Source organism: Arachis ipaensis, chromosome B03 (assembly GCF_000816755.2).
Source record: "Arachis ipaensis cultivar K30076 chromosome B03, Araip1.1, whole genome shotgun sequence".
Classification (NCBI taxonomy): Eukaryota; Viridiplantae; Streptophyta; class Magnoliopsida; order Fabales; family Fabaceae; genus Arachis; species Arachis ipaensis.
The window spans coordinates 77,715,764-77,727,853 of NC_029787.2; positions in this window are offsets into that span (position 1 = coordinate 77,715,764).

Genomic DNA, 12,090 nt, shown 5'->3' on the forward strand with positions numbered 1-12,090 from the left:
ATAGCTGGCAAAGACTGCTAAGGAGAGGCGAACTCGCGGGCAAAGACGAATTACGAGGTATCCGAATGAGCGAAGCTGCTATTGGAGTTCGAGAGCTAAGGCTAGGTTTCTTTACTGAAATATTGTTTAAGTCGAATCCGATGTGTCAGGCTTCCGATTATATGTTTATATATGTTTATCTCTCTATGAGACAGATCTCTCGCAAACTCTTCCTTCTTCCTCTCTCCCACTGCTACCCGATCAGATGCACCTCTTATGCTTTTTTTTATTTATTTTTACTGGAGATGGAACTGTTGGATCATTCACAGGGGTCTCAATCCATCGATCTGGTGGTTATGGATTCGCTCGCCCCTGCTCCGGATCCGCTGCTTTCTCTATTGCCCCTTTGCGTCTCTTGCCCCTACCTCTATGGTCCACGCCACTGAAACTGGGTGTCCCACTTATTGATAGTGCAGTTCCGCTTGGTGGGCTTCCTCCTTTTAAGTTCCGTGTACCATACAAGGGGCAAAGATTTCCTTTCAGAAAGCTTATCATTGAGGGGCAGAAGCAAGCACTTAGTTCTGCTAGGCATGGTTTTCAGTGTACCGTACTTTAGCGCAAGGGGTAGGTAGAGGAAGCAACAAGAGCTCCTTTAGCCGCACGTGAAGGAGCTCAGCACTTTACCGAAGAAGCTACGGCTAGCGCTAGCACTAGCCGTAGCTTCTTCCGCTTCTCCCTGCGGCCAAAACTCTTTGAATTCCAGGTATAGTATAGAAACTGTGGTATTACAGGATTATGGGATTAGGGGAGTTGAGGAGGGATAGGAATATTCTAGTTAGCATTTCCCTTAATAGAGTTTCCAAGGTAAAAAAAGGATAGTAAGATTATAGCGTACCCAATGGTAAAGTTCATTAGGGGGGAATCCATAATATGGGAGTCAAGGAGGAGAAAGAGAAGGACAAAGGACATGAAACTCTTGTGTAATTACTTAAAGAAACTCTTAAAAAAGGCTTGAATCCGCTTGTGGGATTAGGCGACCCTTATATTCTCAATATATAGGAAGGCAAGCTCGCTACTGATCCCGCCTTAACCTGGCCTATCGCGAAAGAAAGTCCCCGAAAATGCTTGTTCCCTTGGGCTCCAAATCTGACTAGCTCGTGCTTAGGAACTCAGTAAAGTGACCAATAAGTCAGCGGGCATTGAGGCAGGCAGTCAATACATACAGTACAAGTGGGGACTCTTTTTCGAAAGAGAAGGCCCCGAAGGAAAATCCCAAATAGATTAGAATCTTGTCGGAAAGCTAGAAGGGAGTCTTTTTCTGTCTGGGATCTCTGCAGACATCCGGATTGAAAAGGAGTTGGTAGGGTGAGGTGAAAGAGTCTTGGCTGAAGAAAGCGGCGAGAGAGGGGAAAAAGGAAAGGAAGGTAAGCATCTAGCTCTCAATCCATCTTCACTATCTTCCCTTCAAGCAAGGCTAAAAAGCGGAGTGGAATTGGCACTTAATAGCCTTTAGCAGAGTGGAATTAAGGTATCCCCTTCCCTCTAGGCTAACTGAACTGCCTTTCTCGAGGGAGAGAAAAGCCAAAGCGTAATGCTTCTATCATACTGGGATTTCTCCTGCGAATAAGGAATGAGATGAGGGAGAAAAGGATAGTCTATGCCACCCCGACTTCATACTGACCGTACTTCCGGCAAAGAGAACTAGTTCTCGAGGAAGATTGGTTTAAAGCGGCAGGAGATGTCTTAGCTAAGGCTGATTGAATTGCTAACTAGTCGAATTCCCTTATTCTGACACGGCTGGGACTACACTCCCTTTCTTACTCTATCTATGGAATCTTTCCCATCGCTAAATGCGTACTTACCGACATCATTCATTTTTTACTGCTTACTACTTCATGCTTTTCCTGCCCGAAAACTAGAGTTGCAGTGGGCGAAGGTATCAACTCATTTGAGATAGTTTCAAAGGCCTTTGGTACTTCTTTCAATCCCACCGGTCTTCTTATTCAAGTAGTTAACATTTCGCTCCGGCCGGATTCTAAGCGTTCCAAATTTGCTGTGATCCCGCCCAGGGGCTAAAGCTCATCGGCCCATTTCCACTAATAGACAAGCCACAATTCTAAAGTTTTTCATTATCCTATACCGGAGAAACTAATCAAAAATGGGCTTTTTCAAGGCTCGTCCTAACCTAAAAGCGGGTCGATGCCTAAAAACACGAGGTTGAGTCAAATGTCTTATTTTATAAGCTAAGGTTTTCTCTTCCATAAATAAGGTTTATTTTATGCCCTAAAACAGGCTATTTCATCGTAACTCTATTAAATTAAGGGCTCCTACCCACTGATCCATTTCCATCCCAGTCCGCTTGATTTGAGAAAGAATTAGAGCCGAAAGGACCAGATCTCTCATACGTGGGTTGCCCGCGTATCCTCGTGGATTCTCCTCGTTCATAGATAGATGAGAACAAAGATAGGTCCCAGTTAGGAAAAGTTCTTCAATAATCTATTCGCGAAAGACTTGAGTTACTGGTACCAAAACCCGTACCCAACGGCATCAGGAAATTAGATCCTCAGAACCGAAAGTCGAAGACTCGCTCCTACATCTCGAACTCTCAAAGGACGTTATTCTGATTGGCCCGTCCCAAAGAGACCGGACAGGCCCAAGCTTTCAGGAGGATTGATGAACCGCCTGGGGGAACCATTCCTCAAGAAAGACCATCAATGATGACGACTTCCGTCCGAAGCAAGAAAAGAATTGGGCGGAAGGTCCCATCCCTGGATACCAGGTACATGGCAACAAGGAAAGCGGCTAATCGGCTCCACCTCTGAAGGCGCACCATCTTTGGTACCATGATTGTCGTTGTTGAAATACCGCTTAAAGCATTCTTTCTAGATGCAAAAAGAAGAGAAAATGGTTTGGCTTACCACATGCGAATTTAAGAAGCTTATTTCATTCATTTCCCTTACCAGCTTTAGTAGCATAGATAGGGCCTTCTAGGCATGAAATAGGGGAACTCCACTTCTCAGGTATCCGCCTCAGGTTTTGTCAGTGAGATAAAGATCCTGTTGTGGAAATTCCCAACTGGATTAATCTTTTGATTCGATGTAGCACAGGATGGAGTGGGGAATTCAGTTGACAAGGCCGCCGACCGGAAACTACCTGGGAAAGAAGCTAAGCAAGGATCTATTTTAGCATTTCGGATCGGACCATCCGCTTAGTAGCCTGGAACCCTTTCTATGAAAGCCCTTGGTCCAAGAAGGTAGTGGGCATGTTCACTCGGTCGAGAGAGACTAGAGGAGTCTAGAGAGTCCGAGGCCTCGGTCTTATCCCTCTTTCTTACATTCTTCTTTTGAACCTCCAATCAATCAACTTGTCTACTTGCTTATCGGCATTTGTTGCCACTTGGGCGGAGCTGTTGACCTCTTCTTCGACCTTGAGGGAAGCAAAAGAACAAGACTAATGGGCTCACCCGTGGGAAGAACCCGATAAAGCCTAAAACCCCAGTAAAACAGCGAAAAACGGACATCGAGCAAGGGCGCTAGCGCAAGATTGAGAAGTCTATAAAATTGACCTAATCACCTGTGTGACTCCGTGAGAGCCCACTGTCAAGCTACTGACATTAAAGAAGCACTTATTAGGAGGCAACCCAATTTTTATTTATTTAATTTTATTTTTTATTTTATTGATCTTTTATGTTTTATTAGGTTCATGATCATGTGGAGTCACGAAAAAAATACTAAAATCAAAAACAGAATCAAAAACAGCAGAAGAAAAATCACACCCTAGAGGAAGGGCTTACTGGCGTTTAAACGCCAGTAAGGAGCATCTGGCTGTCGTTCAACGCCAAAATAGAGCATGGATCTGGCGTTGAACGCCAGAAACAAGAAACATCCAGGCGTTCAAACGCCAGGAATACACCCTGGGAAGAGCTGGCGCTGAACGCCAGAAACAAGCATGGAACTGGCGTTCAACGCCAGAAACATGCTGCACATGGGCGTTAAACGCCCAGAACAAGCATCACTTCGGCGTTTAAGCGCCAGAATTGCATGCAAAGGCATTTTACACGCCTAATTGGTGCAGGGATGTAAATCCTTGACACCTCAGGATCTGTGGACCCCACAGGATCATCTCAGGATCTGTGGACTCCACAAGATCCCCACTACCTCCACTCACCTTCTCCCCTCTTCACACAATCCCATAAACACTCTTCCCCAAAAATCCTTCACCAATCACCTCAATCTCTCTTCCCCATCACCTCTCCACCACTCACATCCATCCACCCTTCCCCATAAACCCCACCTACCTTCAAAATTCAAAATCTCTTTCCCACCCAAACCCTCCCAATATGGCCGAACCTACCCGCTCTCCCTTCACTATATAAACCCCTCCGTTCTTCTTCTTTTTCACACAACATAACCCTCTCTTCTCCTCCTTGGCCGAAACACAATCCTCTCTCCCTCTCCTTTATATCTTCTTCTTCTTTATCTATTCTTTCTTCTCTTGCTCGAGGGCGAGCAATATTCTAAGTTTGGTGTGGTAAAAGCATAGCTTTTTTGTTTTGCCATTACAATTGATGGCACCAAAGACCGGAGAAACCTTTAGAAAACTTTCATAGAAGGAGACATCCCCATTGAGGAGGAGAAGCCCATCACTAAGAAAAGGATGGAGCAAACAAGAGAGCCCATTCATGGAGTTCAAGAGACGCATGAGGAAGCTCATCATCAAGAAATCCCTGAGATACCTCAAGGGATGCACTTTCCTCCCAACAACTATTGGGAACAACTCAACACTTTTCTTGAAGATTTGAGTCACAACATGAATCAATTAAGGGTGGAACATCAAGAGCACTCCATCATTCTCCATGAAATTAGAGAAGATCAAAGAGCAATGAGGGAGGAGCAACAAAGACAAGGAAGAGACATAGAAGATCTCAAGGACATCATTGGTTCTTCAAGAAGAAAACGCCACCATCACTAAGGTGGACTCATTTCTTATTCTTAAATTTCTTCTGTATTTTATTTTCTTTATGTTAAATGTTTATCTATGTTTTGTGTCTCTACTTCATGATCATTAGTATTTAGTAACTATGTCTTAAGGCTATGAATAATTCCATGAATCCTCCACCTTTCTTAAATAAAAAATATTTCTAATTCAAAAGAACAAGAAGTACATGAGTTTTGAATTTATCCTTGAATTTAGTTTAATTATATTGATGTGGTGACAATACTTTTTGTTTTCAGAATGAATGCTTGAACAGTGCATATGTCTTTTGAAGTTGTTGTTTATGAATGTTAAATATGTTGGCTCTTGAAAGAATGATGAACAGGAGACATGTTATTTGATAATCTGAAAAATCATAAAAATGATTCTTAAAGCAAGAAAAAGCAGTGAATACAAAGCTTGCAGAAAAAAATGGCGAAAAAAAAAGAGAAAAAGAAAAAAGAAAAAGCAAGCAGAAAAAGCCAGTAGCCCTTAAAACCAAAAGGCAAGGGTAAATAAAAAGGATCCAAGGCTTTGAGCATCAATGGATAGGAGGGCCTAAAGGAATAAAATCCTTGCCTAAGCGGCTAAACCAAGCTGTTCCTAACCATGTGCTTGTGGTGTGAAGGTGTCAAGTGAAAACTTGGGACTGAGCGGTTAAAGTCAAGGTCCAAAGCAAAAAGAAGAGTATGCTTAAGAACCATGTACAACTCTAATTGGAGACTTTAGCAAAGCTGAGTCACAATCTGAAAACGTTCACCCAGTTATGTGTCTGTGGCATTTATGTATCCGGTGGTAATACTGGAAAACAAAGTGCTTAGGGCCAAGGCCAAGACTCATAAAGTAACTGTGTTCAAGAATCAACATACTGAACTAGGAGAATCAATAACACTATCTGAATTCTAAGTTCCTATAGATGCCAATCATTCTGAACTTCAATAGATAAAGTGAGATGCCAAAACTATTCAAGAGGCAAAAAGCTACAAGTCCCGCTCATCTGATTGGAGCTAAGTTTCATTGATAGTTTAGAATTTATAGTATATTCTCTTCTTTTTATCCTATTTGATTTTCAGTTGCTTGGGGACAAGCAATAATTTAAGTTTGGTGTTGTGATGAGCGGATAATTTATACGCTTTTTGGCATTTTTTTAGTATATTTTTAGTAGGATCTAGTTACTTTTAGGGATGTTTTTATTAGTTTTTATGCTAAATTTACATTTCTGGACTTTACTATGATTTTTTGTATTTTTCTATGATTTCAGGTATTTTCTGGCTGAAATTGAGGGACTTGAGCAAAAATCAGATTCAGAGGTTGAAGAAGGACTAGATGCTGTTGGATTCTGACCTCCCTGCACTCAAAGTGGATTTTCTGGAGCTACAAAACTCCAAATGGCGCGCTCTTAATTGCGTTGGAAAGTAGACATCCAGGGCTTTCCAGCAATATATGATAGTCCATACTTTGATTAAGTGAAAACGCCAGAAACAGGTTGCAAAGTGGAGTTAAACGCCAGAAACAGGTTACAAACTGGCGTTCAACTCCAAGAGAAGCCTCTACACGTGTAAAGCTCAATGCTCAGCCCAAGCACACACCAAGTGGGTCCCAGAAGTGGATTTCTGCATCAATTACTCATTCTGTAAACCCTAGTAACTAGTTTAGTATAAATAGGATTTTTTACTATTGTATTTACATCTTCAGATCAGATCTTTGATTAGTTTTATGCTATCTTAGACTTTTGGGAGGGCTGGCCATTCGGCCATGCCTGGACCTTATCACTTATGTATTTTCCACGGTAGAGTTTCTGCACTCCATAGATTAAGGTGTAGAGCTTTGCTGTTCCTCATAAATTAATACAAAGTACTACTGTTTTTCTATTCAATTCAAGCTTATTCCTTCTCTAAGATATCAATTCGCACCCAAGAACATGATGAATGTGATGATTATGTGACGCTCATCATCATTCTCACACATGAACGCGTGCCTGACAAACACTTCCGTTATACATGTAAACAAGCTAGAATGAGTATCTCTTAGATATCTAATACACAGGACCGAGTCTGAGATATTAGAATCTTCGTGGTATAAGTTAGAACCCATGGATGGCCATTCTTGAGATCCGGAAAGTATAAACCTTGTCTGTGGTATTCCGAGTAGGATCTGGGAAGGGATGGCTGTGACGAGCTTCAAACTCGCGAGTGCTGGGCGTAGTGACAGACGCAAAAGGATAGTAAATCCTATTCCAGTATGATCGAGAACCGACAGATGATTAGCCATGCAGTGACAGCGCATTGAACCATTTTCACAGAGAGGATGGGATGTAGCCATTGACAACGGTGATGCCCTACATAAAGCTTGCCATGGAAAGGAGTAGGAATGGTTGGATGAAGACAGCAGGAAAGCAGAGGTTCAGAGGAACGAAAGCATCTCTACACGCTTATCTGAAACTCTCACCAATGAATTACATAAGTATCTATATCCTATTTTAATTATCTTTTAGTATACTATAATCTCTTAATACATTTGAATCCGCCTGACTGAGATTTACAAAGTGACCATAGCTTGCTTCAAGCCGACAATCTCCGTGGGATCGACCCTTACTCACGTAAGGTTTATTACTTGGACGACCCAGTGCACTTGCTGGTTAGTTGTACGAAGTTGTGAAATAGAATTAAGAACATAAACATGCGTATTGAGATTTTAGCACCGTTACCAAGGAAGGAATGATCACGATTTTGCACACCGGTGCCTAATTTAATCTATTTTATTCCATTTGCCTTCCATTCGATGCCTTGATGTTGTTTGTGAGTGATTTCGGGTGTATAAGCTAGGAATGGGTTGGAGAAAATGGAAGAAGAGCATGCAAAGTGGAAGAAACATGAAGAATCAAAGGAGATGAGTTCAGAGACGTGTGCATGCGCACGGCTGCTTGTGCGTACGCAAAGCTGCCCAATTAGAGCGCGTGGATTGCTTCGAGTGCGTCATGCGTCCATTCAAGCATCGCCAAGTGTGCGTGCACACGGCTACTTGTGTGTACGCACAGGACGGGATTTTTCGCAAGGTGTGCGGACACATGCATCTGTGCGTCCGCACAGGTGTCCGCACATGACTTCATTAAAAGAGCACATGACTCGTAATTTGGGGGCTTTGGAGGCCTATTTTTGAAGTCTTCTAGCTCATATTGGAAGGGAAATGAGGGAAAAATATGGCATATCATTAGGATAGTTTAGGAGTAGTAGTAGGAAGCTTTTAGTTTAGTTTTTCTCTAAGTTTTTCATCATCTCTATTAGGGTTTATATTAGGGTTTTACATTCAAGTGCCATTTTCATTTTTGATCTTGGATTTTGCTAGCTTTCATTGTAAGTATTCTCTTGTTATTACTCTTTATAGCTACATTGTCATTACTCTTTCTTCTAATTCAAGTTATAGTTCAATTTTGCTTCTCTCTTGCAATTTTAATTTCTTGTTGATGAATTTGATATTTGATTTTTTTTTTCATGCTTTCTTGTGTTATTCTTGTTGATTGAGATCAATTTGTGCTTTTAGTTTCAAGCCTTTTCTCATTTTCTCCATGTTTAAGGTTTTTTGCCCATCAACTGTTTGACAAAATGTCAAACATGGTTTTAGGCTAAATTTTTTATTCTTGGCTTGGGTAAAGTGAGCAATTGGGTTTCTAGAGTTGGAATGTTCAACATTTAGTTTCAATTCTTGGATTGTTAATTGTTCTTGTTCCCACTAACGCTAATTTGTTGCTAAGGCAATTAGCAAGCAATTTAGGATTTGAGGGTTGGGAACACTTATGCTCATTTAACTTACTTTCCGATGTGAGGATTGATCAAGTGAGACTAATCCATCATAATTGTCATAGTTGTGGTTCCAACAAGGAAAGGATCCTTAGCTCACTCCAAGCCAAGACTCTTTTTGATGCTTTCAATCTTTCATACACTTTTATGTTAATCTCTTTTATACTTTACTTGTTTATATTACATAGTCGGTTCTTTAATTTCTTCATTAGCTAAATCATCATAATTTTGCATGTTCTTTTATTGCTTTATATGTTCATTTCTTCATTGTCAACCCCTTGATCACCACAACCGGAATTGCACACTCATTGTTCTAAAGTACTCCTTGGGAGACGACTCGGGAGTCAAATACTCTCGGTTTTGAATTAGTTTTGAATTGTGACACATCTTATGAGTTTCCAATTTGATTGATGGCCAACTTGTTGGGTTAAGACTATACTTACAATGCAAATTCCAATTTGGACAATCAAGTTCCTAACCCGTGCACTTGGGGGCCACCTACCAAGATGCTATTCGGATCTAACCTCCTTGCACTTGAAAGAGCTTTTCTGGAGTTACAGAAGTCTAAATAGAGCGTTCTCAACGGCTATGGAAAACTAACTTATAGAGCTTTCTTGAAATGTATAATAGTCCGTACTTTGCTTCAGAATTAAAGGCCCAAAACTGGCATCCAACGCCAGCCTCCTGCTCCAGTCCAGGTGTCCAGCGCCCAAAAGAGGAGACCAGCATCCAAACGCCCAAAGAGGACCCCCTAGCTAGTGTTCAATGCCCTAGAGGCCTCATAGCACGTGGATCTCATCAAGCTCAGCCCAAAAACTCATCAAGTGGGCCCTAGAAGTGAATTTTAGCACTAAAAAACTGTTTTACCCTTTCTTATGTAATCCTTAGTCATTAGTTTAGTATTTAAGGGATATTTTACATAATCTTAGAGGACTTTCTACCATATTTTCGTTGATCATTGTGTTGGTCTATCAGTATGAGTTTCTAAACCTCCTAGGTTGAGGGGAGGAGCCCTGCTGAGTTTTATGGATTAATAAAAGTATTACTGTTTCTCTTCAATACATGTTTGATTCAATTCTAAGATGTATCTTCGTTCTTCAACTTGATGAATGGGATGACTCGTGATAATCATCTTCGTTCTTCATACTAAGACCGTGTGCCTGACAACCACCCGTGTTCTTCTTGGGTTCGTGTGAATACATAACTGGAAAGCATCGAACCACCAGCTTGATTATACATCTATTATCCATGACTTCATTGGGAACTTCTCGAGACACCAGTTCAGCCGAGGTATGGGAAGATTAGGGTCTCTATGGTAGAGGCTAGAACCTAAAGGCGTATCATTCTCTAATCTAGAAGATTTGACATTGTCTGTGTCATTTTTAGTAGAATCATTAAGGGGAATGGACTGCAAGAGCTTCACCCTCAATCAGAATGGATCCACACTAACCCTGGGGTTCAGATCTGGAAAAGATTGGTGACCGCAACCATACGGTGTTGATCACATATAGCCTGCCATAGAAGAAATCATTCACAATTGAAGAAGACAGTAAGACCAGAGTTAATTCAGAAGGACAAAGCATCTCCAAGCCTTAACCATCTTCTTATCATTATAAATAGGTCAATCTAGTTTAGATCTCCTTATTTTCTTTTATGCAATTAATCAAACCATCTAGCTTTCTAGTCGCCTAACTAAGATCTACAAGATAACCATAGCTTGCTTCAAACCACAATCCTTGTGGGATCGACTCTGACTCACTCAGGTAGTACTTAGACGATCTAGTGCACTTGCTGGTACAGTTGTACAAAGTGTGGGGATTCGTGCACCAAGCAAAACGGAGCAATTTCCAAGCCTTTGGGAAGATTTCAGATTTAAGAATGAAACTAAAATTGGTTTTGGTTTAAATGAATTGGTTTTGAAATCGGTGTGGTACCTCCGGTTTACATGATTTGGTTTTGGTTTAAATTTCTATTTTGATTGATTCAAATTCAGGAGCTATGATTTTAAGAATATTTGAGGAAGTAAGATTGGTTGTTCTCCCCTAAAGTCTTCAGACATTCCGTAGAATTAAATTAACAACTCCTGATTTAAAATAATTAAGTGAATAGTTCAAGAATGTATGATTTTTGTGTTTTTCAAAGAGATTTACAATTGATATGATTTTGAAGGTACTTGGCATTTCTGAAGAATATTACCAAAAGCAGTTTTGGTTTTAAAGGAAAGTTGATTTGAGGAAAACTGATTCTGGCAAGATGTGAACTGAATACATTTTGTTTTTGAAAGTAAGTGAGTCAAGAATGATTTTGAAATCTGGATAAAAATGAGTTTGGTTTTGATTGAGACAAGATCTGTTAAGTTGCAAAAGTGTGTCGGGCACTATATCTCTTGGACAGTGAGCCGGGCACTATATCCCTGGGTAATGTGAGGACACTCGCATCTTTTCGAGTCACAAGAGTGACCCGGGCACTATATCCCTGGGGGTACCCAATTTTTATTCTTGACCGAAAGGCAACATCCCAAGGGGATGTGTCAGGTTGGCAGTTGAACTAACAAGTGATATCACGGTCAATTAGGACAGACATTCATCATATGCATCTATGTGACATTGTTTAGGTGTGCATATTGTAACTGGTTTGCCTATGTGAATAATTCTGTTTAACTACTAATTGCTATACCTGATGTAATTGCTCTTTGTTGTATTTGAATCTCATTAACTGTGTTTGTGGCTGATTGGTTGGATTGTGGTGAATTGGATGTTGATTGAGTTGCTTGAGCTTGAGGCCGTGGTTGATTATGTGATGGACGAGAGGCCTTGATTGATTTGTGTTTGAAATTTAGTACGTATGAAAAGTTAAGCTGGTCCAGCATTGATTTAATGAACCTATGCTTGGAATAGATTGGTTATTTATATAATCTAGGGAAACTTTTAAGATTTTTATTAAGAAATGAAAAGTTTTTGGATTTTTGAATGTTAAACCATTGGTTTTAAAAAAGGTACATAAGATGAGCAATGATCACTGTATTTGAAAACAGTTTCCTTTTACATATCTTGTTATGGCAATTCTTTAACCCTCTACTGAGAACCCTACAAAGGACAATGTTCTCACCCCCTACATATTTCTCTTTTCAGGATATGAACGAAGAAGTTTATGAAGATTTTATTTTGTTTCTGCTTATACGATATTTTGTATTACCTTAGTTATTATTTTTCCCTCGCCTTTATCCTTATAATTTTGTAAGAGGGACAGGAGTTGTGGTATGTAATGATTGTAAGTTATTATTATGTATCTGGTTTGTATGTATGTATGTTTTTAAGTTAAAAAGTATTTTTGGTTTCTC